The following is a 25582-nucleotide window of genomic DNA, read 5'->3' on the forward strand; positions in this document are numbered from 1 at the left end:
CTCCAAATACAATCAGATCAGATCGATATGTTCGAACCTCACCACATGAATTTCAAAAAAGGAACTGAAATTTGGTCCATCACAAAAGGTATTTTTTTCAAAACATATGCACATATTTTAGTAACTTCTAAATGGAAATTTAAGAAGTGATATGCAAACAGTTTCTCATAACATATTATTATAAATTAAATCATTGAATAGCATTTTATAGCTTACAAAATACTCAAAGAGATTACATGATATCATTAACTGTCACTCTCATTTTATAAATGATCAAATTTAAACTCAGTGAGAAACAATGAATCTCACTACATTAGTCAGAAAAACAGAGAGCTGGGATTGAATCTCTTTCCACTGACTCTAAATGCCGCATATTCAAAGCTGCTCATTACCTGCAACTCATGGGAGAAAGGGGTAGAATTTCTTGACTAACTCCATATGTTAAAGTTAATTTTCAGGAATTAACCAGACATTTTCATTCTTTTCTTAGCACTGAGTATGTAAATATACCCAGGGTGCATAACAGAATAAAAGAAAAACTTTAAATTTAATCTTGGGCATATGCGACATAAAGTATAACGATGAGAAGACTTTCATCAAATTACTTAGTAATTTATTCTAAGTGGCTATAAGGATTCTCTTTCCCCAGGATGAAATGAAAGACTGTCATGTTTTTTTTTGAGCAATATATTTTGAGTATCTTGAAATATTAAATTTCTATTTTTTAAGTTTAATTTTTTAAAAAATGACACTTGTAAGACGGTATTTCAATGCAAGTATTTTAAAACCAGGCAACCTGGTTTTAATGAAACTATTTAACAATTGTCACCTAGACAAGTTACTGAATATCTCTTAGTTTCAGTTTTCTTCTAGCTAAAAGGCATTAATTATACAAGACTGCTGTAAAGATTAAAATTAGAGATGAACTTATAGAATTTGTGAAATATATGACAACTATTAATTTGTAAGCAAACACTGTCATTGTGACTATCAAGTTCTATTTCTATTATGTAAAATATTTTAAATGCTCTAGAAATTGAATTTGATGAAAAAATACAAATTTAAACTATAGAGTGATAGCACAGTGGTAGGGCATTTTCCTTGCATGCACCTAACTTGGTCGGCCTGAGTTCGATTCCTTCACCCCTCTTGGAGAGCCGGGCAAGCTACTGATAGTATCTCGTCCACACGGCAAAGCCTGGCAAGCTACCCATGACATATTTGATATGCCAAACACAGTAATAAGTCTCACAACAGAGACGTTACTGAGCCTGCTTGAGCAAATCAATGAACAAAGAGAGGACAGTGTGACAGTGCTACAGTCTTGTTCATATAAGCAAACTATACAGGGTTTATAACCAGGAAAAAGCATGACATCCACTGTAATTGGCGTTATTCTGTATTAAGGTGATACGGAGCTAGTATTCTCATGGAAAATTCTGATAAGGTATACCAAAAGATTATATTCATAGGGCCTTTGTGTTTTTTTAAGCTAACACAGGCTAACTCCACTGACAGGAGTGACAAGACTTCGGATGACAGCAAGGGTAGCTAATTCTGAAAGAGCGATGACTCAAATCATGAGACCTATAAAGATATTACACTACTTCATGATTTACAAAATTTTCCAAGCATTACATCATTTGCTCTTCAGAACAATCTCCATACAAAAGCAAAGCGTGTACAATGGCCTTATTACTGTAGAGAGGACCTGTTTAAGTGTTCTACTGCATAGTTTCACTGCCCTGTATATTTTTTGGTACTCTTCCTGATCATCCTTCTCACATCGCCATTTGTCCTTGACAATTACTGAAGAGATAGAAAGTTTAAGATGTACAAAAGTTGCTTTGCATCCCACTAGCCTTCGTTTGAATTTCTGGCACCAATAGGTCACTGAAACAATACAGGATATGACACAACCACCCACAAAATATACATTTTACAGTAGGAATCAGATACCATTGACATACTTCTTCAACTAGAAATGAATATCCTTCCATATCTTTTCATGCCTTGTTAGTTTATCGTTCTACTTTTTAAAATCATTGTCAGGTAGATAATAAGTTATTGTTTTTTAATGCATGAACCTACTTAGAATATTTCTCAAGATTGGGCAATTAAAAGTGAAAGGCATATAATCCCTTATGTGTATGCTTTTGTGTAGATAAATGTGTTTCAATTCACTTGCGTAAATACCAAAAAATATGATTGATGTACCAAATGCTGAAATATTTTTTTAAAACTGCCAAGCTATCTTCAAAAAGGTAATGTAATTTTACATTCCCATCAACAGATCCTATTACTCTAAAGCCTTGCCAACACTTGCTGGTATTAGTTTTTATAGCAGTAGGGCATTTGCCTTGTACGCAGCCGGCCCGGCTGAGCCAGATTCGATTCCTCCGCCCCTCTTGGAGAGCCGGCAAGCTACCGAAAGTATCTCGCCCGCATGGCTAAGCCTGCAAGCTACCGTGACATATTGGAGACCTTACTGGGCTCACTCGAGCAAATCGATGAACAACGGGAGGACTGTGCTGCCGTGCTACCCTGAAATATGCATATTATGGTATCTTGTAGCTGTTTCAATTTATAATTTGTTCATACATATCTTGTTCAGAATATTTGCATTCACTTTTTCCTATAAGTGTGTCTTCTTTCATGATATCTCACTCAAATATTCTGCCCACTTTTTCTACTGAATTGTCACTGTTATGTAATCATATTTTAATAGTTCTATAGATGTCAGATACCAGTTATTTATGATGTTTTATAGTTTATCTCAGATATGCTTTCTCTTTTCATTTCTCTTATCAATTTTATTCCCAAAGCACTTTAAATTTTAATTATAGTCTATTTATTTGTTTTCTTTTACAGTATGCATTAGTTATTGCATATATAAAATGTTTTGTTAAGCACCTATTTATATTCTAGTACATACAGTTTTCTGTTTTATATTTGGTTCTTTGTTTTATTATTAAATTAATTTTTCTGAAAGATTTAGAATATTCCCAGTTTCACATTTTTTGCAACTGTATGTTCAATGTGGTAACACTGTGCAAATGATCCACTTTATTAACCTGATTTTGTCAGTGGATAATTTGTAGATTATGTATGTGTTTGTTTCATTTATTTCTATACTACTTTCCTTTTCAGTGCTCTTTTGAGCAACCCTCAAAATCATTGACTCTCTTTAATCAATATCAAGTTATCTTGATTATTGAGGTTTTTGGTGAAGCTCAGATTTGGAGCTTGAGTCAATCACCACTGTTCTATTAATTCTAAAGTTTTAATAATTCATAAGCACTACAACACATATACTACCTAGAACAATATAATTGAAAGCAGGTCTAGAGAAAAAAACGTAGGTTGTCTTATGTGAGTTTATCAGAGCTCTAACTATGATTCAAATCAAAGGGATATATTCACATGCTACTTCTTCCTTGACATACAGATACTTGGTTCTCCTCAACAGTAATTAAGAGGGGGCTGGAGCGGTAGCAAGGCAGGTAGGGTGTTTGCCTTGCATGAGGCTGACCCGGGTTCAATTTCCCAGCATCTTATATGGTATCCTGAGCACTGCCAGGAGTAATTTCTGAGTGCAGAGCCAAGAATCACCCCTGTGTATCACCAGGTATGACCAAAAATTAAAAAATAATAATAATAAATAATAATAAAGAGACTAAGATACATACGTATATATAAACATTGGTTATCCTTAATAACAATTAAGAGACTAAGATATATATGTATATATATAAACAAATATGCATTAAAATATATGAAAGGGGGACAGAGCTGGCCTCAAAATATAACTCTGGATCTTCCAGTTCAAGTTATACTACATCACAGCAACATTAAAATAAATATATTTCAAAAAGAATGACCACAAAATGGAAACAAATTGGCTCGACACACCATAGTTTAGGAATTACTCAAGAAAATCTCCTTTTGTGCAAGGCATAAGCAAAAGTAAAATCTTTAGAGTGAAAAAAGAAAACCTTCATTTTTCACTGGAATTTAGTCTATACTGTACTGAATAATACATTACCGGTAGTGGGATGGGCTTTGGTTTTTGCTCTCAGCATTTCATTCAGTGTCAAAAAGAGAAGTTCAGAAAACAGAGACTTGTTTTATACAAAGTTGAAACCTGGTACAAAATACAATGTCCTTGCCTAAGATCTGCATATCTTTTTCATTTTCTCTCCATTAAAGAAAAATAATTCAAGACACCTAGACAACCTAGACCAGAATATACCCATTCCACTCTTTCTTATTCTTGTAAAACATGCATAATTTATTTAGAGGCATTAAATTTGTAGGGTCCACAAGCACTCAGCCTGAGGTGATTCAATTATCTTCCCCTGAAGTGGGACAAGTAAAAAGCAGTACATGAAAGGAAGGAGAACAAAGAAACTCTTAAAAATATAAGCTGATCTTAGAGGGCATGGACAAGGGGTTTCTTAGGAAGGAGTATTTATAATGAGGTTGCTCATCATTTTCACATGCTATCTTTATTCCCAAAAAGCTCAAAGGATTTTGGATTTGATCTTGCAATTTCAATACATGTGTGACTGCTTGAGAAAACTAATAATACTCCCAAAATATTCTCTTTGAAGGCACCAAAGACCGGGATATAATTATGTGTCCTGATGGATTGATCACTGACTACACCCTGGAATAACCCACACCCTTGGCAAAGAACTGAAAAATCAGTATTGTTCTTCACAGAGAGAAAGCAGATTTTGCATTTGAAGCAGTCATAGTATAAAGTCAAGAAAGGGAGAAAAACTCTATCTACATCTAACAAAAGCCAATTCTATGGTTATAGTCTATCAAGAATCTTTGCATTCATGCATCAATACCTGGCAATTTAATACTCCTTGAATGAAGGTTAGTTCATTTCAGATTTTTAATTAGGTTTTAACTAAGAGAAAGAAAATTCCCACTTTTTACTAAAGGCTCTAATATTCTTCACATAATCTTTGAAATTGGGCTGTTACAGTACCTACCTGGAATGTTTTCTAGATTTAACTTTTCCAGGCCTTTTTGAAATTCAGTAGGCAGAAGACACTTTACCAATACACTGCAGTTATACCTAATACTTAAAGGTTAAATAGTACATATACATTCAGCACACAATGTGTGCTCTCTGCAAAGTGTCAAAAATAATAATTCATATCATAAAATAAGTTAAGTTCCTTATATATCTAAAGATGTTTGCAAAAGAGAAAAACAGATACATTTGCATAATTCCTTCTTTCCTCAATATCCTTGGCAGAAAAGAACAAAACCCCCCACTGGTAAAAAGCTGTTCCATCTGCTACCCTATTGCAAGAACAGCTCGCTTTCTTGGAAAAATGATTTATGGGACAACCAAATGATATATTTCATATTTTGTGATGAGCGATTGTGGTAGTGAAGTTCTGATGGACAATGACTATCTACTCTAAGGTCATCTACGAAAAATGCCTAAAATTCAATATAGTTCATCAATGAATTATCAGTAATCTATCTTCTTTGACCCACTTTTTATCTTTTCCTTTTAACTCTAATGTGATTATTATATCTCAAGATAGCATTATGCTATGATTTATTAATAAAGCTTTATCCTTATTTTTTTACTCAGCTAATGATGATTATTATAAAGGAATAAGGAAGTACTGTAGTGGAAGTGATTACTTAATGATTTTCAGACACAGACAATGAGCAGGTAAGAGTAAGTTCTTTATGCCTGTTGTAGTCTCAGGACCTCATTATTTGCAGATCCCATGGATACCTCACATATTTTAATTTATACAGGACCACTGTAGAGGTACAAAGAAATTAAGAAAAGAAAGGTTGTTAAATGGCTGATCCAAACCCCTGCTGCGCCCTCTAACAGCCAAACTATGCTGCCATATGTTCTGATCTATGGCAAAAAACAACACAGCAGAACAAACTTCCTTTCATTTACAAAATTCAAATAGATTCATAGAAATGTAAATGACCTAAGTGATTCACTTTCTTCCTATATGAGTCTTCCTCCTCTGGAAGATAACTGAAAGTATGCAGCATTTAAAACTTTACAATTTTATGACTCAAAATAAATTTACTTTTAGTCACAGGCCTTGAATTATTATTTTGCACGTGCTAAAAACTTAAAACTGAAAAATTTGTCAAACAATTGTACATTTTCTTTAAAAAAAAAACCCCAGAAACTAAAAGAGGTTATGTTTTCTACTGTATCACCTCCTTAAGTAATATAGTAAACTCTAGTAACTTTTCATCAATTCAGTACCGTTAACAGTGCAAATTTCTCCTACAATGGCTTTGTGACCTTCAGAATTGTAATCTAATGATAGCAGGAAGGTTTCAGAGTCTTTTAAGACAAGGTGAATCTTCAGAACTATTATTCTCGTCCGTTTTACATATGCATTTTAATTTTTCTACTTTATGATTCCATTAATCTCTCATTTTCAAGAGCCCCCATTTTCAATTAAAGTACAAATTTTGCCGACCTTATTTTTATTACTGACTGATGCGTTTACTAATGGTTTTTATTTTATTGTGCCTCTCAAATGTGATTATGGTGCCAAGGTGAATTATCACATTAGCAGCGACTCAAGTGAATGCACAGGTTAAACATAGGAAGTGTCCTCTATCAATGTTCATACTGAAAAACTCTATAAAGAATGAACCAAGAAAACCCTTCATGTCATTTTAACCAAAATTTCAAGGTACATGATAACACTAAATGCAGATGTTAACTCCTTTATCCCACACCTTCTTTTTCCTACCACTCACAACTGCAAAGTTCAGAAATTCTTCATTACTGTTCTAGCCTTAGGTGTACTACCAGAGGAGTAGCTCACCAGATCACTCCCTCTCCACTATCTATTTGCTCCCCACAAAGGAAATAATGAATTGAAAACTGGCTAGTTTTCACTCAATCATATTTGGCTTAAGCAGAGATTGCAGATGAATGTCTCAGCTCCCCAAATCTAGACTTGCTTTTGGTTTTTTGTTTGTCTGTTCAGTTTTGTTTTTTGTTTTCTTTTTTGATCACACCCAGCAATGCTCAGAGGTTACTACTGGCTCTCCTTCACTCAGGAATTACTCTTGGCAGTTCTGGGGCAGCATATGGGATGCCGGGGATCGAACCCGGGTTGGCCATGTGGGATGCCAGGGATCGAACCTGAGTTGGCCACGTGCAATGGCAAACGTCCTATGCTCTGTGCTATCGCTCCAGCCCCAACCTGCTTCCACTTTTTAGGAATCTGTATGACAACAAACATGTTTCTTTTTCTTCTTTCCCCATTAGTAAGTTACCAAAACAAGTGTTGAACTTACTTTTCTATGAACTATTTATTAGTGTAACTGAAGGCAACCTTTATAAACCAGAAAAGCATACTTGGAAATATAAATGCCCTATCTCACTCAAAAAGTTTGAACAACTAAGCGAACCCTTCTTTTCTCACGCCAAGAACCACTGAAGTGGAATACAAACTACAATCTTAGAAACTTTGTCCAAGACACAACAATTCTAGTGTTTCCTATATCAATTACACAAACATATAAAAAGAGCCTAACTGATTTTATAATCCATTTAATAACACAGCATGTAATACAGTTGTTACAGTACTTCATTCAAACTTGAACTTTCCTAGAAAGGGCTACAAGATAGCATATAACTTCTATTGTACGATAATACAGATATTTTAATACATGAACCCTAACTCTAAAAGCCCAAATCTGGAGTAAAATATATTTTCAAAGTTAGATCTTCTCCATTTAAATATTGATGCAAAAATAGAATGTTTTTAAATAGCCTTTAATTAGCTGAAAAATTATATTCAAAATCCAAAGGTACTTAGATTTAAATACTGTTTCTACAACTGGTTAGGCATTGATATAATCATTATATATCATATATCATTATATGATATAATAATATATCATTATATGATATCATATATCATAAAAATATAATTATGATATAATCATTAATCATGATCATTAATTGTTTAATTTTTAATAATACAAACTTGCCCTCATAACTTGATAATTCAAAACTGTAAGAATTGAATGAGTTATAAAGATGACTCAGCACTTACTTTCAATCCCTGCATTCCGGGCAGTAGTATCCGAAGACAAAGGATTCTAAGGAGGGCAGCAACACTGCACTGATTAAACTGATTCGCTTGCAGGAATGTCAGAGTCACATCCAGTGATTTTTCCGAGATAGGAAGATCCTACCTATCAAAGACTCATTATGCTTTGGGACTTCAGCAAACTTTCACAATATTAGTAATATTCATTTATAAAATATAAATCTATAAGGCATCCTAGAGTAGTTGTACTAATCAAGGTCCTTTAGAGCTTGTTAAAACAGATATTCCCTGAATCACAAAAACATTTTATAAGGAACACTCATACACACAAGTTAACTTTCAAAATGCTTAAAATTATAGCAACATATGCATAAAGGAAATGAATAAGTAGCACACAGAAGCCTAAAAAGCACAAATAAGAAGTATGAATTTACTAAATAAAAGCTGCAGATATATTTTTAAAAAAAGATATTTAAAGAGACTGCTCCTTTATCTCTCGCCTTTCAGCAGTATACTTTTCCATAGCATAATCCAAAGGTGGGTTGAGGTATTTAATCACCTGATTCAATAATAAAAGCAGACAAGTTGGAAGCCTCACAAACTAGGTGTCAACAGTGCATTTTCCTACAATAGTACAGTGGGTATCCCATTGAAAGTTGGACAAACACTGGCTAAAACTCAAAGGCATTTCACTACAAAACATAAACAAGGATTGATTCCATTACAAAACTCATCACAGCGTTGTCTGTGCCCCTGTGAATGTAGCAGAAGAGCAAGGCGGGAGGGCTAGGAGCATACCTTCTACCACTATTGGCAGCAGCAGCAGACAACATTGTTGGTCTCATTTACCTGGAGAGTCTGTCACATCTGTGCTCAGCAACCACAGCTGCTACCCCAGGTAGAGAAGGAACACACTCACACCCTTGGAAAAACAAGCCATCCATTATCATCTCAACACTGAACACCATGCCTCTGAGTGGGTCGGGCATCAGACAGTGTGTAAATACACTGAGTACAATCCATGATAAGTTGTCATACATATTTTTACATTCTGTAACCATTTACAGTAGTGTGCATTCTTAGCAATTACTAAACTAAATGTGGGAATTAAACAATGTCACATTGTTCATGAAACTATTTCTATGATTCCCCACTTGTGCTTAAGAACACAGATTCTTCTTTTGCTTTTGTTTGGGAGACACACCTTGCGGTACTCAGGTCTTACTACTGGATCTGCACTCAGGGATCTCTCCTGGTGATACATGTACTAGTCCTAGTGCTTTGCCCTGTAAACAGCTGACGCCAATTCAATGCCCACACTGCATATAGTCCCCCAAACTCTGGGGGGAGTGATCTCTGACAGATCCAGTTGCCAGGTGTAGTCCCAAAAACTCAACAAATAAATACGATTTGGGTCCGGCTTTTATATTTCTTCAGAGAGAAGTTAATCTGGAGGAATCTTGATGACACAGTTAACAACCTTAAAGCTTTAAAAAAAAGATTAAATGAAAAATATTGAAAATACATCTATTATCCAGATGCAGAATTTTATCAACAAAAGCCCTTCTATTGGGCAACAGCTTCTGTCAGGACAAAGAGTAGCAGAACAGAGCACCTGCCTACCCCACTTCCCCCCCGCCCCCAGTGTATAATCATCTTCCCTTGGCGTGAGAGTCTCTGCCTCCTGCAAGTCACAGGCCCCTATCTCACCCAATCTCACTACTTCCCTCTGATACATATTTGTGTTTTCAAAGTGGGTAATATAGACCCCCAATTATGGGTAGGATGTTACTAAAATGATTCAGGAGGTATAATGTCCTGTGGAACGATGAAAAAAATACTTTTTTAATTACAGAGTTTAAATATGTGCATTTCTAAGGTAGCTCGGTATTTGTTTTTAATTGAAAAGGGACACGCAGGCCACATAAGTTTCAGAACCTCTGTTATGCCTTCATTTTGCCCATCAACTTTACAGTTCTCTACCTAAGCATGTACAAGGAAACTTGCAGTTTTCTCAAAATAATCTGTTATACAATGTTACTTATTTGATAACCTGGGAAGTTTAAGAATGCTGAGAGGTAGATATTTCTTCTCATCCCTAGCAGAATGAAATTTTAAAAAAAAATAATTTTGATTTAATTCAGTTAACAAAGATGCAAATTGGATCTTCAAAAAAGTAAACAGCATAACCCAATTTGATTTTTAAAAAGTGAGAGAACATTTTTACTCCTTGAGCCAATAAAAAGACAAAAGGACAAGTTGGATGTTGGACCATTTACTTCAAAATCTTAACTAGTATGTAGCTTTCACACTTCAATACTTTGTTTCTTCTCAAATTCTCAGTTTCTAAGAAAATCAGTGGTCTCTTTGGACACTTTTTTTTGGTGTTATCTTTTGTTTTATTTTAGCATTCTCCCACTCACCTCTCTTAACCAATTATCAACCATTACCCCGTTTCAATAAATTCCCCAAAATCATCCATGCTGGCCCCAAGCATAATCTTTTGGCCAATTTTTCTGGTTTCAATTGACATTTGCTACACTATCATGAAATTTTAGATTCTTGCCTACCTTAAATATAGGTTAATATGAGTGCATGCTGAGCCCCAAGTTTGACGTTTCATACTGCATGTTCCTCCAGCACTATAGGGGTAATCACGAAGCACTGAACCAAGAATAGCTTCTTAGTACTGCCAGGAATGACTCTCAAAAAAATGTTTTGAAAGAAGAATCAAGGCTTAGAAGCTCTACATTTCAAGTGCAGTGGAAGGCCATGAGGTCAATCCCCAGTGCTATCATACATATTGAGTCACAGTTCAGTTGTGTAGGATTCCCAATGCCACAACATGGCCAGGTGTCTGCAAACACCATAACTAAAGGGGTGTAAACTACAGCGGGCAGCACCAAAAGATACAGGAGCAAATGGTGGCCTCAGAAAAACACTAAAACGACCCAGTCATTACAAGGACAAGAGAAACAAAAGGGAGAACATTTTCTAATTCCAAAAATAACAAACGTGAATAAATACCTATAGGCCAGAGAGATAGATAAGTGACTTGTCTTACATGAAGCCAGGCCTAGGTTTACTCCTTAGTACCAACTCCCCACGCACTACCAGGGATCACTCCTGTGCACTGCTGGGTGTGGTACAAATGTTACCCCCCTCCCCAGCAAAAAGAAGAAATCACATTTGTTTGTTTATTCATTCGTTCATTCATTCATTTATTTAGTTTTTCATGCAGTACCTTGTGATGCTTAGGGTTTAGTCCTGGCTCTGCACTCAGGAATTACTTCTGACGGTGTTTGGGGAACCACAGGAGAGGCTTGGGATCAAACCAGGTGAGCTGCATGCAAGGCAATCAAGGAACCAATCAGGAAATCACTCCCCAAAAAACTGCTTTAGAACAGTATTCTTCAGCCACCAATCTGTGGACTGTTATAGGTCTGAGACCATCTTGACTATATGCCCTGGTCCATGGCCAGTAAGTAGAACAGGTTTCTACTGCAGATTTAAAAAGTTTAGGATATGCCATAGAGATGATTCCAGACCATGCACCAGGCTGTCTCATCAAGGGCTACCTCCAAGAGGGGCTGGAGGGATGTGAGTTTCCCTCCCCGCCCCAACAAGCTAGCCCCAGCAGCCAAAAACCTCCAGAACTTAACCACCACTGTGCTCATGGCTGCTCTCCATGTGCTCAGACTAGCCTCACCCCTGAGTCAATCTGCTATATAACCATAATTTAAATCTTAGAATTCCTGGATCATGCAAAGCATCCCACACCACTGATATACCATCACTGATATATCAAGTCTATCACAGCTGGGAAAAACATCCGTAATGCCCGCCTGTCCTTCACCAACTACAAAACCAAGATGACTGCCCTCCAACATCATGATGGATCTATCACATCTTCCAGAAGGGCAATGGAGAAGATTATTCATGACTTCTACTCAGATCTCTTTAATAGCCACATCCACTTGCCCACATACCACATACCACATGATGGATATGTCGTTCCCAATGTTCTCCCTTCCGAAATCCAATATGCCATCTCGTCAGTAAAGAAACAAAGAGCACCTGGCCCAGACAAGATCAGACCTGAACACCTGAAGAACTTACCATCAGTACTCATCAATACATTGGCTCGACTCTTCACAGGCTACCTGTCTGCATGCAAGGTTCCATCCCAATGGAAACCAGCAGGACTGTACTACTATACAAGAAAGGAGACATCCACGACATTGGCAACTATCGCCCAATCTGCCTATTGTCTGTCATCTACAAACTATTCACTCGAGTCATCCTGAATAGGATTAGCAGAACACTAGATGAAGGACAACCATGTGAACAAGCTGGATTCCGAAAAGGATTCAGTACCATCGACCATATCCACACAATAACCAAGCTCATTGAGGTATCTCGGGAGTTCAAGATGCCGCTCTGTCTAACGTTCATTGATTTAAAGAAGGCCTTTGATTCTGTTGAGACGGAAGCGGTCATGGAAGCCCTAGCCAATCAGGGCGTACAAACTCAATACATCAGGATCCTTCGTGAGCTCTACTGCGGATTCACTACCAAAATCTCACCATTCTACAAAGAAGTAATCATCCATATTAAGAGAGGGGTTCGGCAGGGTGATACCATTTCACCAAAACTCTTCAGTGCCACCCTCGAGAACATCATGCGACGACTGGAATGGGAAAACATGGGAGTGAAGACAGATGGTCGGCAACTACACCACCTCCGCTTTGCTGATGACATCGTTCTAATAACACCAAACATCAGCCAAGCAGCACAAATGCTGAACGACTTTGACCGTGAATGTGGAAAGGTCGGACTACAGCTGAATCTTTCGAAGACAATGTTTATGAGAAACAGCCTTGTTCCTGATGCTCCATTCGCTCTTAACGGAACCACCATCTCCGAATGCAACAGTTATATATACCTAGGTCGAGAAATCAACATGATGAATGACCTGGCACCTGAGTTGCGCAGGAGGAAGAGAGCGGCTTGGAATGCCTTCAAGAGCATTGAAGAAATAACTAAGAGGACAAAGAACCTCCAGCTACGAGCACATCTCTTTGATTCCACTATTCTTCCTGCATTAACATATGCCTCAGAGACCTGGACCCTACAAAAACAGGATGAGAACGCTATTCGGGTCTCTCAAAGAGGAATCGAAAGAACTATGCTTGGAATATCACGATTCACTCAAATGAGAGATAGAATCCGGAGTTCTGATCTTCGTCAACGCTCAAGAATCAGGTACGCTGTCTCATTTGCCAAGACATCAAAAATCAGATGGGCTGGACACGTAATGAGGTTTACAAACAACCGCTGGACTAGAGCCATTACTGATTGGATTCCACGGGACATCAAAAGATCACGTGGACGCCCACCTATAAGATGGTCAGACTTCTTCGTCAAGACCCTAAATGATCGGTTTGAGGCTCTGCATGTTCCTAGAACGAACAGATACCATTGGACTATGCTAGCACGCAACCGGGATGAATGGAGACGTTACTGGCACCCGCTCCAATAAATCGATGAATAATGGGGATTAAGTGATTAAGTGATTAAGTGATCACAGCTCATTTGATGGGGTTTAAAGTAGAAGGTAACCAATCTTAGGAGGGAAGATATATATGCAGATTTATACACACACACACACACACAAAGGCTCGACCTTTAACAACATGTTTGTGATCTCTTACAGAAGGGCTTAATTGCTCCTGGGTAAAATACAACAACCTTCACACATTTTCCTCTAAGGAAATTTTTTTGGATCACTTTTAGTGGATTATTTAAGCAATACAAAATAAATTACTTCAGTTCTGCTTTGGGGGCAGGTTTTGGGGTGCGAGATGGAAACATCCAAAATATGGTGTTGGGCAGGTGTAATGGTGGTTGGATTTGGTGTTCAAGTATTAAATGTAATCCATTATTGTGAACAATTTTATAAATATAAAATTAAATCAAACAACATAAAATTAAATTAAATTAAAAGTTTGAAGCACACTGCTTTAGAACAGGGATTATGGCAAACTGTGAATTTTGAGTCAAGTAATTTACTCTGCAGTGTTTAAATGCAATGGACACTATCAAATTAATTTCTAGGCATTATTTCTTGCCTTTGCCAACCTTGCTCTGTAGTTTTCAAAAGGGCATTTAAGAACTTTGATTCTTAAAAAATCTTAATTATGAAATAAACTCCTTGCAAGCATTTTCTAAATAATTCAGAAATAACATATTTAATAAAGTCATTGCTTTGACTATTGAAGATATATTTATTACCAATAACAAAGTGAGATTTGTTCTTGCTCTCAATATTTTAAGAACTATTTCTTTACCAAAATGGCTTGTTTGGTCATTTCACCACTAGAAGAGATAGAGGAGACAAAGCATCAAAATGACTTGCCTATTGGCCTTTTGGGGGAAAGTAGGATTTTTTTACACCAGTTAGGATAGTTCTAAGTGAATTTAAAATATTGACATAAGATTGGCAGCTGCTCACATTCTGCCTGAAAGGTTTACTACTGGCAGGAATTGCCAGCAGCTGCTTGTTTGAAACGTGAGAAAACATTTGGACAGTTAGGATAGCCTGATTTTCCCCTTAAAATCTGTTTGGCAAAACTTCCTGGCAGTTAATATGATCCTGTGAAATGGCTTTTAAAAAAAAAGTGTTCCTATCACAAAACTTGTTGTTCCGGTACAGACAATATTTTTTAAGTGTTTTTTTTAAACTCAATCTTCTTATCATTGTTTAATCATTTTCATTTCACAAATACAATGTGAAACGGATAGACAAGGGATGCTATATAATCAAATGATTAGACAATCATAATAACACGTTTTTGACATGACCAGTATCACCTATGGAAGTCAATTTTATACCAGAGATTAGAATAAAAATTATGATCTACAGCTTTAACAATTAGTTCATAACATTCATAAAGAAATCATGTTTTAAAATGCTATGATTCAGAAAACTCATTCTCAACCATTAGGGCACATTTGTAGGAACAGTTCAAACACTTTAACATAGTCTAATAACAGTCACATAGTAAAAAGCATCATGAGCCTTTCTCATTCATCCCAGCACTTTGCATAAATTCACCACTGCCCAGGGATGTGTAATTTGTGTACTCAACTTTTATAATAATTTTTTCAGCATTTCCTGTCCTTAATGGGTGTTGCTCTTTCACTTTAACTGCTTTTCTCTCATTTACTTTCAAGTATGTCATGGCCTCTGCAGTGCTACCCCTTATCTCAGTCAGAGCAATCTAAAGGGTATTGATTTATGATGCCTCTGTAATTTACACACTCTGCAATTTTGCTGTATGATTTATTCAAAAAAAAGATTGTACATTAAGCTTGGCATTCATTAGCTGGGCCATTCCGATTCCACATTAATCCTATATCAGATTTGGTTGAAAGATTGATGTATTTAGAGCACGTACCTTTGTTGGGCAGATTTTAACATACATTGAAAGTCATAGTAACCCTTTAGAAACGTTCGTGTTGAACACTGAAAGATGGTCATGACATTGGTAACCTCGAATTACTTAGAAAATTATTGACACTGTATATGAGACTGAGTTATTCATTCAACCTGACTTCCAAAAGGTTTTTTAATTTCAAGTTCATTAATTGCAGTGCTAAAATAAATATAAAGATATTGTGAGTCTTTTCTGTATTAAGCTACCTTCACCATTCCATACTTACCAAAAAAAAGAAAATTACCTCTAAGTTGATACAAGCCAGTAAGTGAAAACCTGAATGGTGGCTGTAATAGTAGTAGTATAAATGTTTTATATATTTGCTACCATATACATATATATTTCATATATATATATGTATACGTGTATATATATATATATACATATATATGAAATACAGGGACTAACTCCTGGCTCTTTGTTTAGACATCACAAAGCAAGCATGGTAGCCACTATATATCTCTTCACTCATATATCTGATCCTATTGATAACATTTTCTTGTTATAGTTCTACCTGTGGCTGTACTATTAACCTCATATATTTACCACGATTAACATCATCTTACAACCTCTTAAGGTAACAATTCTATTATTTTTGCTTTCCTTATGAATAGTGAACTTAATTTACTGAGCTTTTATCAAGAACTGAGAACTATCCAACATAAACTTTCCAGGGATGTACCCCAATTTTATGACAGTAGTCCACAGATATCAAAGAAAAATAAAATGAGGTCATCTGAGAGATGCATCTTTGTCTTTGTATAAACCAAAACCGATTTAAAATTTTTTTTTACATTTCAAAGTGTATTCAAGTTGATGCTGACTCCAAAAGTTAAAAACAAATTAAACACTAATAAAAAAAAAATACCCACTTAAAAAAAAAGTGTAGGTTATGAGAGGGGCTCTAGAAACAGTGGTGGAGGGATACTGGTACCCTAAAGATGGGTGTGGTATAACAACGCTGCATGCTTAAAACATTAGCACCCTTGTAAACCATGTATCTAAATACACATATTTTTAATAAAAAAGTCTATTTAAAAAAATTTAAAGACTCAAAGTGGTCAGCAGAAGGTGGCAACACTGTACATAGACTAATGCCTCGAATTTTATATATGAATTAAAGAAAAACTGCAAGCAAGCTGACATTCTGTGTCAGTATTTATATCTCATTTCTTAAATTTTTGTAAGGAATAGAATTAGGATGCTGATAAAAACATGGGCTTTCATATATGATACACATAGGGATGAATCTGATCAAGGATATTTAAAATAACAAAAACTCAAAATCTTCACAAATGAATTCGATGGCCCAGACAACTCCAAAATGATGCTATATAAGTTAATATTTGTGTTCTGCTTTGATTGGAATAATTTAAATTTTACATTAATCATCCAAACAGCAATGTGTCACAGAATGCTGGACTGAGACAGCACAACACAAAGAAAAGGGAAGAAAAGGATGGAGTGTAGGCAGAATGGAAGGAAGAAAAGAAACACAATTTAGCTTAATATAATGTCTACTTTAATCAGAATATACAATACAAATATACAATATCACATATATGAAGCCACGTTAAATGTCAAATAATAATGTATTTATTTTCTCTAATATGAAAGTGAATCCTACTATTTGTGGGTTGGAGCAATAGCACAGCAGGTAGGGCATTTGACTTACATGCAGCCGACCCGGGTTCAATTCCTCTGCCTCTCTCAGAGAGCCCGGCAAGCTACCGAGAGTATCCCGCCTGCACAGCAGAGCCTGGCAAGCTCCTCATGGTATATTCGATATGCCAAAAAGAGTAACAAGTCTCACAATGGAGATGTTACTGGTGCGCGCTCGAGCAAATCGATGAACAACGGGAGAACAGTGCTACAATGCTATCACTATTCAGGACTAGAGCTAGTAGAACAATTAAGAAGGCATTGCCCTGCCAGCAATAGAACCTGGTTTGATTCCTGTTTCCACAAATGGTCAGTTGCCAGCAAATACCCCTCCCCCTCCTCCAAGGCCCACAAGTAAAGATCCCAGAGCTAAAAGCCAGGAGTAAGCCCTGGAAGCCCTGGTTGTGGTCCAAAGCCAGTGGAATGAAATGAGATAAAAGAAAATGTATCATTATTCCAGTGGTTACAGTTCTCCAATCGTCCGTTTATTGAACTACAAAGATAAATGTTGACATCTGATAAGTGGGATAGCCTCCAATAAATCATTCAAAATGACTTATTTGTGAACGGAGCCCTTTAGAACCCCTTCTATTATTAGAACACATCAATTGAATCAATTTAATTTTCATCACAGATATTGCTTTTACCTCTATGCCAAACATACAATGGTATTTCCACCATATAGAAGTAACTGGTCTTTAACTTAGCACATAAAGGCATCTACCATTTAATGACTTATTTTACTATTATTTTTAATAGCACAATCCTTGTCCTGACGGTTATTATCAGGCTGAATGAATTGGAGTGAGGTTCCCTGGGCAGCTGCTGACATAATGACTGATTGTGAGCAGAGCTGAGAATGTGAATGATAAATTTTGAAAGGCTCTGGAATTTGTGAATAACAAAATAGCTACAGTTCCTAAAATCTAACCATTTGTTCTTTTCAATAAAAGAAGACTCAAAGGCCTTTGTTTAATGAAATGATTCAAGAACAGGATACAGAAGAATTGAGGGTTATCTCTACCAGCAAGATTCAGCCAGCAGCTTGTGTACCCAAGTAGAAGGCTTACAAAGGTACACTGGTTAACACGGTATAAATGGAACTAATCTGATTATGTACCCCTGAGATGATTAGGATATTCTCATGACAGCTTTCTTAATATCTCCTTCCTTTTTTCTGACAAGAGTTAAAGAGCAAATAGAAATAGGAACAATTTAATAACTTTTGCACAGACAAGTAAATTATTAATTCAAGAATATTTAATAATTAAAACATTGTTACAAATTCATTTTGTAACAATGTCATGAATCATTATTTTTTTAAAATGCGTCCCTGGTTGTACTATCTACTCACCAATATTATGTTGGGAACAAGGACTAAGTATACCTCAAAAAACACAAATACTTCAAAAGGTTATATGCATCCTGAAGTTTACACACCTACAAAATGGCTATCTCAATGACTACACAAAATTCTGTGAGTGAATCACATAAAACAAAGCCTGGAAGGTCATGAATGATCTAGCAGCACTGGAAAGTGATGTGGGTTAGAGTAATTTGGTGGTACTGAAACCTAGCTACTAAATGAAGATGGTTTCTAATGGGCAAAATTCCAAAGTACAATTTCAGAGGGTACTTTATATAACCTTCAAATAAAAATTCCTAATGTATTTAAAATAATTCCCAAAATAGAGCAGACTATGCTACCTCCAATATAACTAGAAGTCCAGCTCTAGAAATCCAGCTCTAGTTAGAATTCAGAGAAAATAATTTACCTTTTATTTAACTTAATTTTCATAGGTTTTTTCATTCAGTATAGTTTTGGTATATAATCAACAGCCAGGATCCAGAGACTCTAAAACCAAGCTTCCGGAAGACCTCTTATTCTCTAGTTCTCACTCTCAGAGAACCCAGCAGGCTATTCAGAGTATCATACCCACCTATATGCCTGACTAGGAACATCTGTAAAGGTGATTTAGAGGCTGCCCCAAAAGCCACCATCCCTCTCGGAGAGCCTGGCAAGCTACCGAGAGTATCCTGCCCGCACAGCAGAGCCTGACAAGCTAACCGTGGTGTACTCGATATGTCAAAAACAGTAACAATGAATGGTCCTCATTCCCCCCATCCTGAAGGAGCCCCCAATATGTCATCGGGCTACACTAGCACGTGACAGGGACGAATGGAGACGTTACTGGGCCCGTTCGAGCGAATCAATGAACAACGGGATGATAGTGATTGTGATAGTTTTGGTAGTCACAATATTATTTAAAATTTAAGGTAACAATTACTACTACTACTACGACTCCCCCTGGTTGTCTGTAACTGGTTTTGTATTCTAAGGCCAAAGTTTTACCATATAAGTACCATCTCTTCCCCTGTTCTGTCTTTACATTCCTCAGATGAGTGAGTTCATCTGTCTTTATCCATTCTAACATGTTATTCTCCAATTCCACCCATGCTGCAGCAAACTGCATGATCTCACCACCGCTTACAGCTGCATAACATACCCCAAGTTCTGGGTTTATTCATCTTTAGGAGGGCATCGAGGTTGTCTCCATATCCTGGTTACTAGAGTAAGCACTACAGTGAACATAGGTATGGGTGCAGCTCTGAACTGCTTTTACCTCCCTCTAACAAAAGGATCTCCTTATCAGAAATTTCTTGTCATGCAGCTTTATTAACCAAAACAGACTGACATTTATCAGAGAAGACTAAAAGCTGACACTACATCAGACAAATCCTGTCACTAGTATCAGCCTTCCGTCTGTTCTTGCAAGGGTCTACACATCTTACCTGAAAAGAAATAATTGTAAGGGTCTATACATATAACCTGAGAAGAAATGATGCCTCTGTATGCCTCCTTAACTTCCTATGAAAGTGGTATTAAGGCCTCAGTTCTACATTATCTCTGGGAGTTACTCATTTTTCCCTATGAAGTTTCCCATGCATACATGAATTATACATTTTGATAACTTATTTATGTTCTTCCAGCTCATCTGTACTTATTGTATGTATCTCAGCTTAGAACTTGGAAGACTAAAGGAGCAATTTTTCTCCTTGTCCCCACTTTTTTTCTCCATCTTACTCCAAGGAGAGAATAGTTTAACCTGACTAAAGTTAAATAAAAAAAAGAGGGGGTGGCAATATAGTGAGTTCTTACTCATTCAAACTCCTTCCTCTTCCCAGAAATTACTATGCCTTCAATTAACATCTTAATGTGAGGAGAGTATACGTCTATTAAAGCCTTATAACAATTCACAATAAAATCTAATACTCTGATGAATTTTTACTATCACTATTCAATTAAAACGAATTTTCAGTGTTCGCTTTACACATTTTTTTTCAAAGCACATATCAACCTCCACATCCATGGACAAAAGTTGGGAATCTTCAATTGCATAAGGTACAGGGCCAAACTTACACATTGATTAGGAAGGCAGATCTTCCTTGAAATTAAAGAACATCCTTCCTTCCTGCCAAAAAACAGTCATCCTGGGGCCGGAGAAACAGTACAGAGGGTAGGGCATTTACCTTGCATGCCACTGACCCGGGTTCAATCCCAGGCATCCCATATAATCAACTGAGTACCAGCAGGAGTAATTCCTATGTGCAGAGCCAGGAATAGCCCCTGAACATTGCCGGATGTGACCCAAAAGGAAAACAACAGCAACAACAAAAACTCTACAAAAAAATATGTGAGATATATTCAGTATTTGTTTTGAATACTCGATTATGTCCAGAAACAGATTTTCCCCTTGCTTTTTTTTTAGGTTTTTTTTTAAATTTTTTATTAATGAAACACCATGAGGTACAGTTATAGACATACATTTCCTCTTGCTTTTATTGATTTACAATACCATATAAGTTGCAGGCATACTCAATAAATTTATAACAAAAAATCACCCACCACCACAGTTTTAGTACCCTTCACCATCATCTAATTAGCAAATTGTTACTTATGAATTGAAAAGTATGCAGGAAATATCTGAAATATCTTAAAAGGCTAATTAAGAAATAAAGAAAAACTGAGATAATGGTTAACAAACAATTAACTGATCCCTTGTTTTTAATCACAATCACAATCACAACCATCCTGTTATTCGTTGAGTGCCTCGAGCAGGCCCCAGTAACGTCTCCTTCATCGTAGCCCTGAGATTTTTAAGAAAGTGCCATATTAAAGGCTCTTTTGGAGAATGAGACCCATCATTGTTACTGGTATTTGGAATATTGGGTACGCCACGGGGAGTTTGCCAGACTCTGCCGTGTGGGCAGGTTACATTCGGTAGCCTGCCAGTATGTACAAAGTAGGAATGAGATAATAAGATGTCGCGCAGCTGCAAATGTGGCCACGCGCTTCTGGGATCTGGGTTTTAGTCTCTGAGTCTTGGCCGTTGATGGGATTACGCAATGCCAGGGGTCTCTTGGTGGGTGTGACCTCCGCCTACTGGAATTTGGAGGATCTGGGTGGAGGATGCTCAGCCCCGATCCAAGTAGGCTTGGAGATTTCAGGCCCGGGACCCACGTGCCTTTGTTTTTAAAGAGGGGTGAAATAAGGTGGAGGAGAAACAACAATCACTAAAAAAGTGATCTTATCTTTCAGAAATAACTTGGTGATTGTTTTTAAGTAATATAAATATGGTGGCTACTTTATAGTAATTCATTTGGTAAGAATGCAATTAATAAAGTTTTAAGTACTGAGACAACTGCCAACTCAACCCTGGTTAGCACTGCTATTTTCAAAAATATATTTATTATAAAGTTTTACTTCATGAAAAGTGAGCTACTTTCAGAAATAAAGGCACATAAAAATCTTACAATATTTAATAATGTATTTGGAAATATGTGATCTTCATTTCCAAACAGATTTCACATCAAGCCTTTTGGCACTGACACATTCTCAAGACACTTTTCTGACATAAGGAATTTTGATTTTCTGGGGAAAGAAAACCAAATGAATTCCTTAATTCTAATCTAGTATGTATCATCCTTACTGGTGATGATTATAAATCTTTAAGCAATTTATCATCAACTATAATACAAAGAACGAATTCCAACTGTTGATGCTTAATTCCATATACCCACAGAATTTAAAAATCCAATGAAAGACACCTAGGGCACCAAAGCTCTCTTGTGGCTATGTCTATAGATATTTATCATTAAAAGGCAGTGGGCTTGTCTTATTCCCAGCCCCAGGCATACTGTTAACCTGAGAGATTCCTTCCGAGAAAGTCACTCTAACTTCTGTTTCATTTCCTGTGAATTTCAACCTGTCATAGTCTGATTCTGAATTCTTAGCACTACACTCCGACATAACATCCCCTCTATCGGATAATTTGTTGAAGCAGCAGAATAACAAAAAAAGATGGTATTACTGAGATACCTTTTCTTTGAATGTCAGGAAATCTAAATGGCATCTATTTCACCATTTCCCTTTTGTGCTGCACACAGTAGTAGAACTCATTCATACTCTAGAGGCACAAAAACAAGCTTGTCAAAAACTATAGAAATATGCATTCAAAAACGCACATCAGGGGCCATACAGGAGGTAGGGTGTTTGCCTCACTCGTGAAACCTGGGGTTGATCCCTGAAATCCCATATGATCCCCAGAGCCCATCAGGGAACAGAACCACATTCTGAACTCAGTCCAATGTGGCTCAAAACCCAAAAGAAGTTTAAAAATAAGTAATAATAATAGTAACGACAATATACATCATATACAGTCAATGGCATATTGGAATCTTGTGAATTTAAATCAAATATGTTATAGAGCAATCATCTGTTTTGTAGAAAAATCAGTGAGGTGTGAAAACAGCTAATAAAAATCATAGCAATTATTAATCTGTTCAGTTCACTGAAAAAATAAATCTTTACTATTAAAATTATATTTGCAATCCATATTTTATTAATCAGTGATAATTAGATGTAATTCTATATTAAATATTTAAATATTTAAACAAATACTTAAACATATATACCTATAATTAAATCACAAAAGGGAGTCTGGGTTGAGATTTATATTGCCATTAGAATCAGACGATAGTTGATTACATCAAATAATAGCTCCAGAAAAAGAAAAGGGAACTACCAGTTGGACAGTACTTAATTTCACAATACTAGATATTATGATATCTTTCACTAGGAGGACAGAATATAGTTTATGTCCTATTTTGTGAGTCACATTTTTCAAAACACAAGACATTTGATTATGGCACTGTCCTCCCGTTGTTCAACAATTTGCTCGAGCGGGCACAGTAACGTCTCCATTTTTTTGAGACTTGTTGTTACTGTGTTTGGCATATTGAATACATCACGGGTAGCTTGCCAGGCTTTGTAGTGCGGGTGAGATACTCTCGATAGCTTGCTGGACTCTCAGAGAGAGGCGGATGAATCGAACCCGGCTTGGCCGGGCTGGCTGCGCAAAAGGCAAACTCCCTACCGCTGTGCTATTGCTCCAGCCCCTTGATTATGACACAGAACCTATATACAAATAAGGAAAAGAGTGTGTTAATAATTAAACAAAAAATTATTACTTTGGTGTATCAGACTTCAAATATGTTGGAAAATCAATATAATGTAACTCTTGAAACATATAAATTAAATTATGCCCCAGTCACTTTGTAAAACTCTTAAATTCATTACCTATTTATCTGCCAAAACCACAAAGAGTTTTCTGTATCAGTGAAGTAGAGAAACTGGCAGAAAGATTGAATTACTTCCTCTAGTGACACAACAAAGGAAGGTCAATTCTAGGATTTAAAATGAATCCTATACCCACCTCAATACTTCCCACTGGCTAGATCTGAATTCTTGCTAAGGTATTTGAACTAGATTTTCTTACTGAAAAGTACGGAAACAAGTTCTCAGAGGTGTGCTTCTCTATTGGCCACTTTATTTTTCATTTATTTATTTATTTTTTATTGAATCCCTGTGAGATACAGTACCCGAGTTCGATTCCTTCGCCCCTCTCAGAGAGCCTGGCAAACTACCGAGAGTATCTCGCCCGCAGGGCAAAGCCTGGCAAGCTACCCGTGACGTATTCGATATGCCAAACACGGTAACAACAAAGTCTCACGATGGAGACATGACTGGACCCACTCAAGAAAATTGATGAACAACGGGAGGACAGTGAAGTGACAGTGACAGAGATACTGTAACAAAGTTTTCATGTTTAAGTTTCAGTCACACAATGATCGAACACCCATCCCTCCACCAGTGCACATTTTCCACCACCAATGTCCCCAGAATCCCCCCCATCCATCCCACCCCTCCCCCTGCCTCTATGGGAGACATTTTCCCCCATACTCTCTCTCTACTTTTGGACATTATGATTTTCAATACAGATATTGAAAGGTTATTACATTTGGTCCTTTATCTACTTTCAGCACACAGCTCCCATTCCAAAACATCCCTCCAACCATCACTGAGTTAGTGATCCCTTCTCTATTCCAGATTTGGCCACTTTTTTGAATAAGTATTATCAACCAGTATTAATCAGACCATTCTAATCTAAGTACATTAATTTTAGCACACAGGCACCGTGCTTCTTAATATTCAGCACAATTATGCACAGCATAATATGTAAATAAAAACCAAAATCTGAGAACCTCAGTTATTTACATCATTTCATTTATTTTAGAAAACAGAATTTGTGGGTGCGGCTCAGGAGGAGCACACAGTAGGCCCACCAGCCCACATTTGGCCCACTGCATTTCTCAGTCAACAGCACCAGTGACTCAGCACACAGACTGGGGATATGGTGCCACTATGGGTATCCACATCACCAGGAGGGACTGGGGGTCCACCAAGGCCACACCAGGCAGTGCTCAAGGGCTGCCAGGGCTGCACCCAGAGATACTCAGGAGACTGTGTGGATCCACAAATAGAACCCAGTTCAGATCATCATAGGCATTCACCCTCACCACTGTGAACAATCTTTCATCCCCTAGAAAAGGCAGAATTTTACTTACATTGTGAGGAAATATGAAAATGGATCCATTTTTTAAAATGTTTTAAAGCATTTTTAAAGTGATGGCTTTAGATGATACAGCTTAAAATCAAGAAGGCTTTATTCAACAACCATATTATTGCAAATGTAGTAAAGAAGGTGTTTCCTGCAAATCCTATTCAAAGTACTATGGTAATAATAGATACATCTCCATGGTTCTCCCCCCACCCCGCCCCTCATAATACCTGCACTTGGACCTGACTCTGGAATCTTCTGCTTCACAAAACCATCAGCTGCTACACCATGTGTCTCAGCAGTCCCCCAACTCCGTTTCTTGCTTCTCCACGCTCTTTTCTCAGAGTCTGATAACTAGCTGTAGGTAGAATGG

The 25582-nt window shown here is 36.8% G+C and overlaps 1 protein-coding gene across 23 annotated transcripts in view; it reads right to left on the reverse strand.

Annotated features, from left to right (window-relative positions):
- The window catches only part of ADGRL3 (adhesion G protein-coupled receptor L3), an 882914-nt gene that overhangs the window by 748328 nt on the left and 109004 nt on the right, over nt 1–25582 (reverse strand). For all 23 annotated transcript variants that reach the window (XM_056111479.1, XM_056111470.1, XM_056111466.1 and 20 more), the window contains exon 2: nt 25440–25567. The gene's annotated coding sequence lies outside the window, so the exon portion shown is untranslated. The remainder of the gene's footprint in view (nt 1–25439; nt 25568–25582) is intronic.

The sequence above is a fragment of the Sorex fumeus genome, unplaced genomic scaffold (assembly GCF_029834395.1).
Source record: "Sorex fumeus unplaced genomic scaffold, SorFum_2.1 ptg000013l, whole genome shotgun sequence".
Lineage (NCBI taxonomy): Eukaryota > Metazoa > Chordata > Mammalia > Eulipotyphla > Soricidae > Sorex > Sorex fumeus.